This window comes from Prosopis cineraria, unplaced genomic scaffold, assembly GCF_029017545.1.
Source record: "Prosopis cineraria cultivar Desert tree isolate PC_DT_omini unplaced genomic scaffold, ASM2901754v1 PC13, whole genome shotgun sequence".
Lineage (NCBI taxonomy): Eukaryota > Viridiplantae > Streptophyta > Magnoliopsida > Fabales > Fabaceae > Prosopis > Prosopis cineraria.
The window spans coordinates 16,563,013-16,577,738 of NW_026555344.1; the positions used below are offsets into that span (position 1 = coordinate 16,563,013).

General features: G+C 28.5%; 1 long non-coding RNA gene across 1 annotated transcript; it reads right to left on the reverse strand.

Annotated features, from left to right (window-relative positions):
• Positions 1-2,139: 2,139 nt before the first annotated feature.
• Positions 2,140-9,109, reverse strand: LOC129290133 (uncharacterized). Its single transcript, XR_008588256.1, has 3 exons — positions 8,785-9,109; positions 2,730-2,862; positions 2,140-2,614 (listed from the first exon to the last, which is right to left on the reverse strand). It is a non-coding gene; the product is annotated as an uncharacterized LOC129290133 (long non-coding RNA).
• Positions 9,110-14,726: the final 5,617 nt, after the last annotated feature.

Genomic DNA, 14,726 nt, shown 5'->3' on the forward strand with positions numbered 1-14,726 from the left:
TTCATTGTATAATTTAAATTAAACTATATTCACTGCCCCATGAGAATTTTTATAAGCAAACTAGACACATAAATTTTTCTAACAAATCCTAAAGTAGGTTATCTAGACATGTAAACCTTGAGTTATGACTTTTTCAAATTGTGGCACATTCTGTAAAAGAAGCAAAACAGTTTTGGAAAAATAAATAGACTGTACTGTTTGGAACCGAAGAGGGTTAAAAATGTTTTTTTTTCCAACATAAAGGACTTCAAGAGATTTTAATATAATTTTAAAGTATCCTCATATAAATTTTCTAGATTTAGCTATAATTTTTTAAAGTTAAGTAAAAATTCTAAACTTATCAAATAAATAATAACCCAATAATTAATTTATAAATTTTAATTTATAGGCTTCGTTTTTTATTTTCCTCAACCATATCATTTTCAATTGCATAGGATAAGCGTTACAAGTGAGGAAGTGACAAATACGCAACTTTATTGATGTCATCTAAGTCCTTGGCAAGTTAGAGAATAGTTCTGCCGACAAAGCACCCTGGTCAAAGCCCGAGAAGCTCACTGGTGAATAAAAGACATTTAACATCCTTTTTGAAATTAGTTCCGACATAACCGGTCTAAAATGTAAGAAGGTGACATTCTCATAATTATTTGAATATTTTTAGGACATTTTAGATTGGTTATTTATGCAACCGATTTAAATTATAAGTTTCACATGAGCTTTGAAAAACCCGATCTAGAAAGTTCAATAAATTAAAAATCAAAATACATATTATAATATATTAGATCAAAGTTTTAAAAAAAGTATAGTCAGCGAAACATGTATTAAAAGAATAAAATTTATAAAGGATGAAAAAATTTATTTTTGATATTAACAATAAAAATATCGTTTAGATCTTTAGCAAAACTAATATGGATATTCAAGCAAAATATTCTTGCAAAATATTTCTTTTTAATATGATCTAGGTCGGGTATATAAAAATTTAATCTAAAAAATCAATAGAATGATTAAAATATAAAATATAAAATTACTTTTTATAATTTTTAAATAAAAAATAAAAATGAATAGATTTTTTAGAAACCGATATGGCACTCCAGCCTAAATTTAGAGCCGGTAATTTGGGCCAAGCCCGACAGGCCAGCCCGAACCCGCCCGAAAAATTTAGGGTCAAGCCCGAAAAAAATATTATTTTTTATTGTTCGGGCCTATTCGGGCGGCCCGAATAGGCCCGAGGAAATTCAGGCCAAGCCCGATCGGGTTCGGGCTTGGCCCAAATACCCGAATAAAAAAATAATTTTTTTAAAAAATATATAAAATATGATAAATATTAATTAATTTTTTAAATTTTATATCATTTTATACCAAAATACTATATATATAAGTGTTTTAATGTAGTTATTTTTTAAAAAAAATTAAAATAGTTATATTTCATATTTTTATTATTTTTAATCAATAAAATATCTCAAAATAATATTTAAAATATATTTTAATATTAATTTTAATATTTTAAGACCCATTTTTTGTTAAAAAAAATTTGAGTCCTATAAATCATTTGCATGTAAAAAAATAATTTTATATTTTTAATAAATTAAGAGAATTAATTTTAAAGTAAAAATAAAATTGAAAATAATTTTAAAAATAAAATTTAGGCATGTATGAATTTCTGACTCTACTACTAGATAAACATAATAAATAAAATAATATTCTTGAATAATTACTTGGTTATTGTCCATGCAAGATTTGGTTAAAAATTAAGAGTAAACTAGAGTAAGAATCCCTTTTATACAAGAGTTAAACAATATAAAAAGTTAAAAAAATAATTTCAAAAAAAATAATATTTTACTCATAATTAAATAATTTTTTATATAATATAATGATGGCAATTTTTTTATATTCATAAAAATGAAAGGTATAATTTACCTAAAAGTTATTTAAAACTTTGAACTAATCAAAATAATAATTTTAAATTAGTAGTCTAACTGTGATTGAATTGGGATTAGCTTAATCATAATTAAAATAATATAATTTAATTAAAGTATATAAAATATTTATATATGACTATGATAAGAGCAATATTTAAATAACTATGACATTAATTTACAAGTAAAGGAAATATTCATGAATAAATTATACATAATACAATAAAATAATAACAGAGCTACTTAAATACAAAGTTGATAAATTATTTTTTATTTTATTCTTTTAAAATTAAGATAATATTTTACAATTAATAGAATTATTTAAAAATTAAAATTGGTTCAAAAAATACAGAAAAAATATTTTTAAAAAGTTTCGGGTATTCGGGCCAGCCCGAATAAGCCCGAAGCCCGAAGGTGTTAGGGCCGGGCTTGGCTATATGAGCTTTTTAAACCCGGCCCGAATAAGCCCGGCCTGCCCGAATTACCGGCTCTACCTAAATTAAAGAATTCATGATGGCACGCTTTTCATTCTTTTTTTCATAAGTGTGCGCTCCTTGTCCCTCACCTCACCTCCTCCTTCAATCTTCTTCCCGGTTGAACGACCTACTCCTTCAATCTTCTTTCCATTGGCTCTACCTTGCTAGGCTTGTGTAGTGTTGCTCTTCCCTTCTACCTCCAGACTCCATTGTGTGGCTCTATCTCTGCTTTCACAATCCATGGTGAGTTCTACTCCCTCTGCTCCCTTATTTATGAATGTTTGGAAGAATATTGAAATATATATATATATATATTCATATATGCTTGAGGAAGACTTACCTCAATAGTGGGAGTAGGTCTGATTTCCACCACAAACTTCAAATTCCCACTTAAGGTGAACAATGGAAAGCAAAAGCAAATTCCACTATTAGGTATTGGAACCATTTGCCTTTTTTCCTCTTAGTATAACATCCTGAAAAATTAACCCTATTTAAGCAAAGTTAAATAAGGTTAATAAGTAAATTAATTTGGTTGTGATTATAAAGAGCTAATAAATATTTTAAATTGTGATTTCAACCCTAAAATTGGGTTTAAAGTGGAATTAGACCACCCGAACCTTCAAAGGGAGAAGAATAAGAGAAAGCGCCTCTATATCACATGTTGAGATGCACAAACCACTAAAATGCAAAGTAGAGCTCTTTGTACTACACGCCACAATGCATGTCCCATGTGGCATAGCATGTGGTGATTTTCTAGTAGTAATAAGAGCGTTCTACAGTTAAAAAAAATAGAAGAGGAACAAAGAAGAACGAAGAGGAACACAAAATGCTCGGTTAGGGCATTGCAAATTTTTGAAGGATTAGGAGCAATTTGAAACTTGTAAACATTTAAGGTAAGTCTCCTAAGCCCTCCACTCCTTCCTCTTCCATTTTTATCGAAGTTGAGAGTTAGGGTTTGCTAGAGAAGTGAATTTTCAAACTTTTGAAACTATGGGTCCGAACCCATTGACTTTAACAAAGTTAATAAGAGTTGTTTAGGCATTTATGGCTTTATGAATTTTGGTAATTGTAGGGTAATAAATACCCAAAAAAAGGTATTTATAAAGGTTGTTAGGAGCGGTTAATGGTCATTAATTATGGTTAGATTATTTGTCAAGACCAATATGAGTTAAGGAAAGCTAATATCTGATATACCCTATGGGTAATAAATACCCAAAATTGGGTTTTGAGAGTTTGGAGGTGTTGACTTAGATATTGAAAATTATCCTAATGAGAATATTGATTATTGTTGATGTAATTAACTGTAGATTAATTATAATTCAGCACTATTCAAGCTTTGAATAGCTTTAGAAGTGTGTATTTAAAAGATAAATCTTTAACCTTTTAAATATTTGAGGTAACTAAGGGAATCTTTCTTATACTTTTGTATGTTAATTAATTAAAAAGTTTATAAGCATTTTTAAAATGTGTGAATTTGTTCACTATAGGTATGGTATGTGAAGTTTAAGTAGCCATGTGTTGATATTGGCTTGTCAAGTTGTCTAGGAATTGGCTTGTGAATGAAGCATGTGATATGTGATGAGTTAATATGGTACAATGAATAACTTATTGAAATGATGTGTGTGTGTGTGATGAATAATGAGAGAAATGTTAAATTAAGGAGTTCTATGATAATGTGAAAATGTGAGTATATGACATTATGGAGTTCTATGATACATTATGATGTGATAATGTTAATGATTATAAAATGATGTGAGTATGTAACATCCTATTTTTAATTGAGAATTTAATATAAAAAATTATAATTTTAATTAAAGAAAATTATAATGTTTAACTAATAATTAAATTGTATTTTGAGAAAAATTAAGGTGAATGAGTTTGGACACTCTTCTTATGTGAGGAAAGCCTAATATTAGTTTCACTAAGTAAAGAAGAGAAGGGTCAGATTAGGTCAAATTATATATGGTGTTAAGCTACAGGTATTCAAGATAGAAGTTGAGAAAATTGTTTTCACATCCACATAAAGTAGCCTTCATAAATTGACATTTACAAATTCGTTCGACATTGGATTAGGCTTACATTTGATCATAAGGTTCTTAATATCCAAATCATCCTTTTTAATGGTTGGATCATGAATTAGTTCCTTGATTAAAGAGTTATTAACTTCTTAATTTGTAATAAATGTTTTCACATCTTCATAAAAAAGTCTCAGTAAATTGATGTTTTTGAATTTGTTCACCGTTAGATCAGGCTTATATTTTGTAGTCATGTTTGTAAAATTCAATTAATCCTTTTCAACAGTTGGATCATTTATTAATTTCTTGGTTAGGGAGTTATTAACTTTTTCATTTGTAATAGTCATTTTCACATTGTCACAAAGTAGTCTCAATAAAGTTTTATTAGTGAATATTTTTACCATTGGATCTATCTAAAATTTGGCAGAAGGTTCATGGCATCGAAATTGATATTTTCGATGGTTAGATCTCTACTTAGTTTTCTTATGTAAAATTTATTAACTTTTTCCTTCATATGAGATATAACCTAACGCCTTAGACCTCATAAAGAATCCTTGTGGTTAAATAATGGACTATAGAAACTTAGAGTGAGTTTTGTTAGACTTTTAAGGGTCTACTAAATTTAATAAAGTTAATAGAAACTTTAAACTAATTAACAAAATGAGTTTAGGGTGTTATGTTAGGTCATAGGTAGCGTTGGGAATATATTTGTGCCAAGTAATGATAAAGTCTATGACGTTAATTATAGATTAATGTTTTGTGGCTATTGTGCAAGATTGGAGACATTGTGAAAGCGTGTTTTGAGTGACCTTTTGATTGACTCAAGGGGTGGAGGTAATCGGGAACTTAAATTCCCTAATACATTAACTCTAGTATTTATTGTGTATTTTTTTTTTACAAATGATGTTCTTGAGGAAAATGGTGTAAGCATGATATATATATATATATATATGAGAATGTGCGAAAGATGCATATGTGTGATTTATGTATGGCAAGCTTGAGCAATGAACTAGAATATTGAATATTATATATTATGAATTACTGTGGAATCATGAATTATTATGTAATTATGAATTATCGTGTAATTATGACCATAAATGTGATGTATATGTGTGACACATATGGATAAGAGTTCACCTTATGATCTGGGAGATCATATTTAAGTTCACATGGCATGAACAATATTTAGGTAGCAGCAAAAGTTGTATAGTTGTGGCACCAACTCCGACAGGGGTTAGGTGTGGTTCTAGCTTACCTAATAATACTCACTTTGGGAGTGGGTATGTGTATCGACAATTATATGAGACCCTGTAGGCAAGGGAGTCCATGATCCAAGTTTAAGGAGTGGTGACCTATGGCCAGTTTACCACTCAAATTTTGGGGAGCTCAAGCGAGTTAGGATATCTAGATTCAGTCTTGTTACTTAATAGCCCATAGACTTAGTTAGAAGGAATAAGGAGATTACAAGGTGGTAGATGATCATGCATGCATATTTATGTGAATATATGGTATTATAGGGAAATATGTAGTATTATATGTGTTTTTATGGTTTTGGGTGTGAGATTGTTATGCTTACATAACCTTAAATGCTATTTAAATATATGTTGGAAGTTAGAAATTCTTTCATTATTGATATGTTTATCTCACTCCTCATTGCTCATGTTTCTACAAGTGATGCTTCATAGGTGTAAAGGAAAAAGGAATCAGAGGCACATAATTAGTAATTGCTTGTAATGTCTTAGTATATATGTGCAAAGGATTTATATCATGTATATCTATTATATTGCCAACTAAGGCTGTCAGTGCATGTTAATTGTGAGTATGTGTTTTTATGAATTAAATTGGCTAACTTTTTAAGTATCAGCCTATAAGGACCATGATTAATTAGTTCAAAAAAAGATCAATTTATTATTATGTTTGTTAATGAGAAGTATAATGGGATCATACTAAAATGTGAGATAGGTGGCAGTGTTAGTAGGTTAGTTAATAAGCAAGAGCTTACTTGACATCAAAGCCCTGAGTTCTATGGCTTGGATAATATGACATGTAAATTGTGCATCATGCATCTAGAATGTTGGCTATATATATATTCTACACATGTTCCTTTTCCTTTGCTTAGGTATTTATCCAAGTTAGTCTTTAATTTCTTTTGTATTTGGTCCCATCCTTTAGGAGGGGAGAAAGGATATGAAATTAAGCATAGTATTTTTTTTTTTTTGAGCTTATGTTTAAAAAATCTCGCAAGTGGGGACAAATCAGGGAGATAAATTTAAGTTTTAATTAGAATATATGAAATTGGTGGAGGAAATAATTAGTTAAAAATAGAAATTGTGATGTTTTGTTAAACTTTATTCCTAGATGAGTATTGGAATTACCCTTATTTTTAGTTGGTATTTTTTTAGAACCCAAAGGTGACTATGTCATTATGGGAATGGGTAGGAATACTTACCAAATATTCCTTTTATTAAGAAAGACACTAGTGTAAAAAGAATTTTTTACCATAATTAAAACATATTTTTCACGACAAAAGACACGGTGTAGTAAAAGATTATGTAGTAGTAAACTAACATTTTTTGCCATAGGTCCTAGCTTTACCTGTGGTGAAAGATGTGAAGATTTATGGCAAAAGATGACATTTTTCACCACAAGCTGTAGCTTCACCTATTGCAAAAAATGCGAATAAAGACTCATTTATGGTGACAATTGTGGATACAACTGTCGCCATAGATGCATCTTTTACTATTGTTATTACAATAATTGTGGCCATAAATACTATAATTTTTGTTATAAAATTGCTTATAACTATATATATCCCTTACTTACAAACCTACATTAATATATATAAACAGCAACTCTAGAGACCAATACAAATATATCTAATACAAACATATCAACTAAAAATCTACATTTTCAAGACAAATATCTATAAAGTTTTTACTCTAACATTTTTAATTCTAAGAAATAACTAGACTAAAGGCTACATATATGTCTTAACTCTTACATAGAATATAGCTTTAAACTTTAAAAGTGCTGTAAATTTAATAACAATATGCATATGAATAATAACTCAAGCATATAGCAAGCTTCAAAATATAAATCAATATTAACAAATTAATACCTAATCAAATGAATGCATAGTACCTTGAGTGATAATTTTATACATGAAAATCATTACATAATAACCACACTCCACACTTCCTGATTGTTGAGGACACTATAAAGAAAATAAAAATAATTAAATTTATTAAAATAATATTATAATCTTCATTCTTTTGGTAAGCATATATCTTTTGGCACCTCAAATTTCTTGGACATAATATTTTTTTCACCTCATAGTAATTATTTGAAAGTGTATTACCCTCTAGAAGCATTTCTTTCAATAGTCTGAGTAGCTAACTTTGTGAAACTCTTATTGCTCCACCCATATCTTACTTTCAAGTTGAACAACTTCAACACCGTTGTTAGTTATGTATATTTTGTACACTTTGAATACAAAAGTGCTTCTGAATCATTGCATAAGTTATCATATTTATACACCTTCTCAGTGGCTTCAACGCCAATATGACGTAACATATCTTTTATCTAATCATCAAAATCCATATCATCATCCTCATCCCGTGGCATGCTACCTTTTTTAGATTCACCATGCAACACCCATTATCTATATGCTTTGTAGAATCTGAAACAAACTAGGTGATCCTTAATCTCTAAAAGATTTTATTGCAACCCATTCAAGCACTTAACACATGGACAATAAAATAATTCTTTATTATTAGGAATATTGTTCTTTGCAAATTCTAGAAATTAATCTACCCCTCTCTCATATTCATCACATATTCATAAAGCATCTATCTAATTATGATTCATCATTACCTATTTTAAGTACCAACAATTAATTTGTGATTTGAAATTTATAAAATTTTGGTAGCACAACAATTTATAAAGTGAAATTTCCTATGCACTAAATCAATTTCAATAAAATTGTTAATTATATTATTTTATTTAACCTTATTAAATTTAAACAAAATTCAACAAATCTCAAAAAATTAAAGTCTAAATAATAAATTAAAAAATAATATTTTGAAATTTAAAAAAATTTGGAAGCATAGCAATTTATAAATAGAAAATTTATGGGTACCAAACTCCTCAATTTGATCAATTTAAACACATCTAAAATGAATTGTCAATAATTATCAACTCTAATTAAAAATCAATTCAAACTATAACATATAATCATTAAACAATAATCTAATTTAAGATAATGGGTGTCCAAAAATTATCCCAACAAACAAACAAAAAAAATTGTAAGAAAAGAACATAAAAATAATTCTATGAAGCTAAAAGGGTAATTTAGAAGAAAAATAATTAGGAGAAAATTACCAATTGAGGCGAGCGGTGCAGGAGGTGGGCCAGCGGCAAATGAACTGGGGGCGGCAAGTTCAAGGAAGCGAGAGCTACGGGCACGGTGAGCTACCGGAGCGACGAATTGTGAGATATTGACAGTAAGGCGAGCTGTGGGCACATGAGAGAAGACAGCTGGTAACGGGATTGAGGTAACTGAGGGGAGAGCGGAGCTAAAGGGAGCGAGGAAGTTGAAGGGAGTGGCGGGAGAGAGAGACAGCTAAGATGAAATGAGAAAGGACAATGAAGGAAGCTGGGGGTGTGAGAGAGACCTAAGGGAAATGAGAGAGGGCAGGTGAATTCAAGAATGAGGAGCTTAAGGCGTGCATGGTAAAAGTGTAAAGTAATTGATTAATGGCGACAGGCACCACTCGCGCTTGTGGCGCTTGTTGCCACAAGTGTGTGAAAATTTCACACAAACTTACAACGACAAGCATGAGAGGCACCCGTCACCACAAGTGGTTCGAAATTCAGATATTTATTTGTCAAACTATTAATTAATTTTAATTTAATTTTTTATGTTTATTTAATAGTTTTATTAACCGATTTTAGTTAAATGTGTCTAAATTTAGGCACAATAAATGTGTCTCAGTTTAGACACATTAATATGTTTGAATTGAGACACATCTAATTAAAAATGATTAATATTTAAATAAATATTTATTTATTTTTTTCTTAATTAATTTGAATTAAATTTTTTGTTTTTATTTAATGGTTTATGAATTGAGATGCATTTATTGTGTTTAAATTTTGACACATTTAATTAAAATTGATTAACATTTTATTATTAATTAACTTTTTATCTATTATTTATTGTACAGCTTTTTTAAAATTTTAATGACCTGAGGGCAACGAAACTGAGGGAAATGAGAAAGGGCAGTGAGAGGCAAAAACGGGGAGCTGAGGGCACACAGAGTAAAAGGTATAAAATAAATTGATTAATGGTGACTGGCACGTGTGGCGGCTGTCACCATAAGTGTGTCTGAATTTCAGACACACTTAAATATTTATTTGTTTAAATATTAATTAATTCTAATTTAATTTCTTATTATTTAATTTTTATGTTTGTTTAATTGTTTTATTAATCAATGTTAATCAAATGTGTCTAAATTTAGACACAATAAATGTGTTTGAGTTTAGACACATTAATATGTCTGAATTGAGATACATTTAATTAAAATTGATTAATACTTAAATAAATATGTAATAAATATTTGTTTATTAATTTCAATTAAATTTTTTATTTTTTATTTAATTGTTTCTGAATTGAGACACATTTATTGTGTCTGAATTTAGACACATTTAATTAAAATTGATTAATATTTTATTATTAATTAATATTTTATCTATTATTTATTGTACAATTTTTTAAAAAAATTTTAATGACCTGAGGGCAATGAGGGGAGGTGGGGGCATGAGAAAGACTTGAGGAAATGAGAGAAGATAGCGGGAGGCGGGATTGAGGAGCTGAGGGCGCGCGGAGTAAAAGGTACAAAGTAAATTGATTAATGACCACACGCCCCTATTGCCAAAAGTGTGTTTGAATTTCAGACACAGCTAATTATTCATTTGTTAAATTATTAATTTATTCTGATTTACTTTTTTATGTTTATTTAATTGTGTTATTAATTAATTTTAATTAAACGTATCTAAATTTAGACACAATAAATGTGTCTCAGTTCAAACACATTAATATGTTGAATTGAGACACATTTAGTTAAAATTGATTATTATTTAAATAAATATGTAATAAATATTTATTTATTAATTTCTTAATTAATTTCAATTAAATTTTTTATTTAATTGTTTCTGAATTGAGACACATTTATTGTGTCTGAATTTGGACATGTTTAATTAAAATTGATTAACATTTTATTATTAATTAACTTTTTATCTATTATTTAATGTACTTTTTTTAAAAATTTTAATGATCTGAGGGTAGTGAGGGGAGCTGGGGGTGTGAGAGAGACCTAAGGGAAATGAGAAAGGGTAGTGAGAGGCAGGAATGAGGAGCTGAGGGCACGCAGAGTAAAAGGTATAAAGTAAATTGATTAATCAGGACCAGCACGTATGGCACTTGTAGCCATAAGTGTGTCTGAATTTCAGGCACAATTAATTATTTATTTTTTAAATTATTAATTAATTCTAATTTAATTTTATATGTTATTTAATTATTTTATTAATCAATTTTAATTAAATGTATCTAAATTTAGACACAATAAATGTGTCTCAGTTCAAACACATTAATAAGTTTGAATTGAGACACATTTAATTAAAATTAATTATTATTTAAATTTAAATAAATATGTAATAAATATTTTCATTAATTTCTTAATTAATTTCAATTAAATTTTTTATTTAATTGTTACTGAATCGAGATACATTTATTGTGTTTGAATTTTGACATATTTAATTAAACTTGATTGACATTTTATTATTAATTCACATTTTGTCTATTATTTATTGTTTAGTTTTTTTTTATGTTTTGTACTAATGAGAGGATTAGATTTGTAAAGTCACATAAGTCACTTTAATATTGTGAATTAATTGGTATCTCATTCTAAGTCAAATTACATTGAGGGTAGATGTTTTTCTTTGCTATTCCACTTTGGGACATGTAATTGCGACCAAGATTGTAGAAACTCTAGTTAACTTTGTGAGTTCAATAGCCTTGAATATATAATTCTGGTAGAATTAATCTTTTATAATTTTTAGTAAATTAATATTACACGTCATTCTGTTTAATGTCTTATAAAAGCTATTGAAGTTACCTAACATTACCTAGTCATAAAAAAAAGAGTATGGATTTAATTGAAATTAGTTGAAATTGAGTTAGAGCTATTTTTGTAGTATGGTAACCTAGCTATGTACAATTGAAAAGTTAAATCAAGGTTTTTTGTACTTGAAAATGAATATTTTGAATTAGAGTTTGACTTTGTAACAATGCATGTGCGATTTCACTCTGGGGTCTAAAAAAAATGATTCTTATATATTAAGACTAGATTTTAAAAACAAACTCTTATTTTCTGAATTGATGTTTGCATTGATCAGTAATAATTACTTAAGCTTAGATCTTAATGAGAGGAACTCAATAATTGTTTAACTTTGTGCGTTGTTTAAGTTGTTCAAGATTCATGGGGATTTCAAAGAAATATCTTTTGAATATAATCATGCTAAAAATTGGTGATGTCATGCTATAAGCACATAGGTTATGAAGTTAATATGGAACATAACTAATTTTTATTAGTTTGGGACAAATTCTCATGTCACAAACTGTTGTATTATAAAATGAATTTTTATTACCCTACCTACATAAACTCTATTTTGAATCCAAAGAGATTGTTTTCTAAGATAATCAAGCATCAAATTGGGATTTGTGATTGATTTTGGTTTCATATGTTGAGAAGGCTCAATTACTTAATCTACATGTCTAAGATGTAAGATAACTTCACATTGTATTTTGATCCTAAACTCTAAACCAAACTATTTGGCTTTTTGTGTGTGGTTTGTTGTGTTTTGGATTCAAAAAGTGGACAAAAGACCATATTTTAATTTTGCAGAGAGAAAACTTTGGTTTAGCTACTATGGTTGTACATTTTGTGGGTTGGTTAAGGAAGGGTGTTCTTATATTGATGCTCCTAAGAGAAGTGATTCCTTATCATTAAAACAAAATAAGCTAAATATGATGCCTTATATTTGATGATTATAAGTGTAAAACGACAAATAAAAAAAGCTCTAAATACTTGATAGTTGTTTCAAAAAAACCATCAAGTATTTAGTACATATTTAATAGTTATATTGACGTAACTGTCAAATATATCTGCATACTTAACGGTTATTTGTAAATAAGCATCAAATATATGATTTAAATAAAAGAATAAAAAAATTAATTACTTGATGTTTGTTTATTAATAACCGTCAAGTATTTCTGTATTCTATTTGATGGTTATTTAATAACAAGTGTCAAGTAAGGAATACTTGATGGTTATTATGAAATAACCGTCAAGTATTGCCTTTTAAATTTATACTCCAAAACCTTTCATTTTCACATTTCTACAACTCGAACGTTTTCGAAACACACCCAAAGTGCTTGAAAATCATTTTCCATCACTGAAATTGCCCAAAAACACAAATTTAGACTCGATTCTTCATGGGTTCCATTTTTTGGGGTTCATGGGTTGTTCATTCATCAAAGTTTTCATTTCAAGCATTTTGGCTTCATTCTCCATCTTCCATATGTAAGTGTAATTTCTCCTTCATCTATTTAATTCATTTTTGGGTTTAGTATTTAGGATAAATCTGAATTCAAATTTTTCTACTTGCTTTTCAATAGTGCAAAACGCAAGTTATCTTCTTTCCTAATTCCCCTACTCTTCTTCTTCATCCTCATGCTTTGCCTCTCTTAAGTAAGTCGGCCTATGCTTCTTCCTTGTGGTATTGTTGTCAATTGATTGTAATTAGGGAGTTTATTGGAATTAGCAATTGGAATATGAATTTTTTGTTCATTAGAGCTATGATTTGTGATTGAATATATATAGGCTTTGGTTTTTGGTTCTTTGTTAGTTATGAAATTAAATTTAAGATTATATAAAAATTAATTTACTATTGGGCATTATATAAATTTGTTGAAAATTTGTTTCTCTTGTTATGGTGATGGTGATTAATTTTGTTGTTGAATAACTTGATTAGATATGATTGAGTTATATTAAATTTATAGGACAAAATTTTTGTATTGTGTGACTGTGGATAATTGATTGGGTATAAGTATTATATGAGTAAATTGTGAATGATTTGAAATAAGAGATAAGAGAGGAAACCTGAAAAAACTCTTTTGTTTCAGCTACTATGTTGCTGAATTTTTTAGGATAAAATTTTTATATCAATTGTTGTTGGGTAACTTGATTGAGTATAATTAAGTTATATGAGAACTTGAATGATGAAACTTTTTGTTTAAGTTAATTAATTGTGTTCTTTTTATTTAAGTTGATTAATTTTGAATCAATTATGTGAATTTTGTTTTTTTAAATTTTTTTAAGTTGATTAATTGTGTTCTTTTTACTTAAGTTGATTAATGTTATGTGATTTTTGTTTAAGTTAATTAATGTTTGATTTAATGTCTTCCTTTACAGATAAATGGCTTCTGATAGTGAGTCTGTTTGATACCCCTCTATCAATTCTAGCTACGAATTCGACTGAGGTTCTGAGTACACAGAAAAGCTAGAGCAAGAGTACAATAACATTCAACAAGGCCTAACGATAATGAAAGAGGGGACAAAGACAAGAGCTGCAGAAAAAAAAATTGATGTGCCAATGGAACAAGAAAGGGCAAGCAATAAAATTCTCAAAATTTATAAGTTATATTAGGGTGGTGGCAAAGACTACTATGCCTATCACAATAAATCGGTGGCGCAAAGTAGATGAGGCCATGAAGGCTCCTGTTTGGGATACTATAGCAGTAAGTTACATTCTACTAAGTATATTTAGTATAAACTATTTTTAAAATTAATGCATTTGATATGATTGTTTTTATTTTATTTTGCAGTCAGGATTTGACAATGATGAGAGTAGGAAAGATTTTGTACTACAAAAGGCTGGGAGGGCACTCCGGTCTTTTAGATATTTCATCACATAGAAATATTTGAAAGATCCTGATGCTGAATTTGTAGCCAAGTTCCTCCTTATTATAGCTTTTGGTAAAACAAGAGGATTGGGATGCTTTTGTTGCCTCACAGCGTGAGAAGGAATTCAAGGTATTAATGTTTCTTAAATTTCAAGTTTGGTGTTATTTATTAATTATATGTGTATATACTAACAAAATTTTTTGTTATTAACTTGTCAAGGAATTGAATGCTTAGAATATAGAGAGAGTAGCAAAGAACGAATATCCTTATAGAGCAAGGAGGTTGGGGTATGTAGGCATT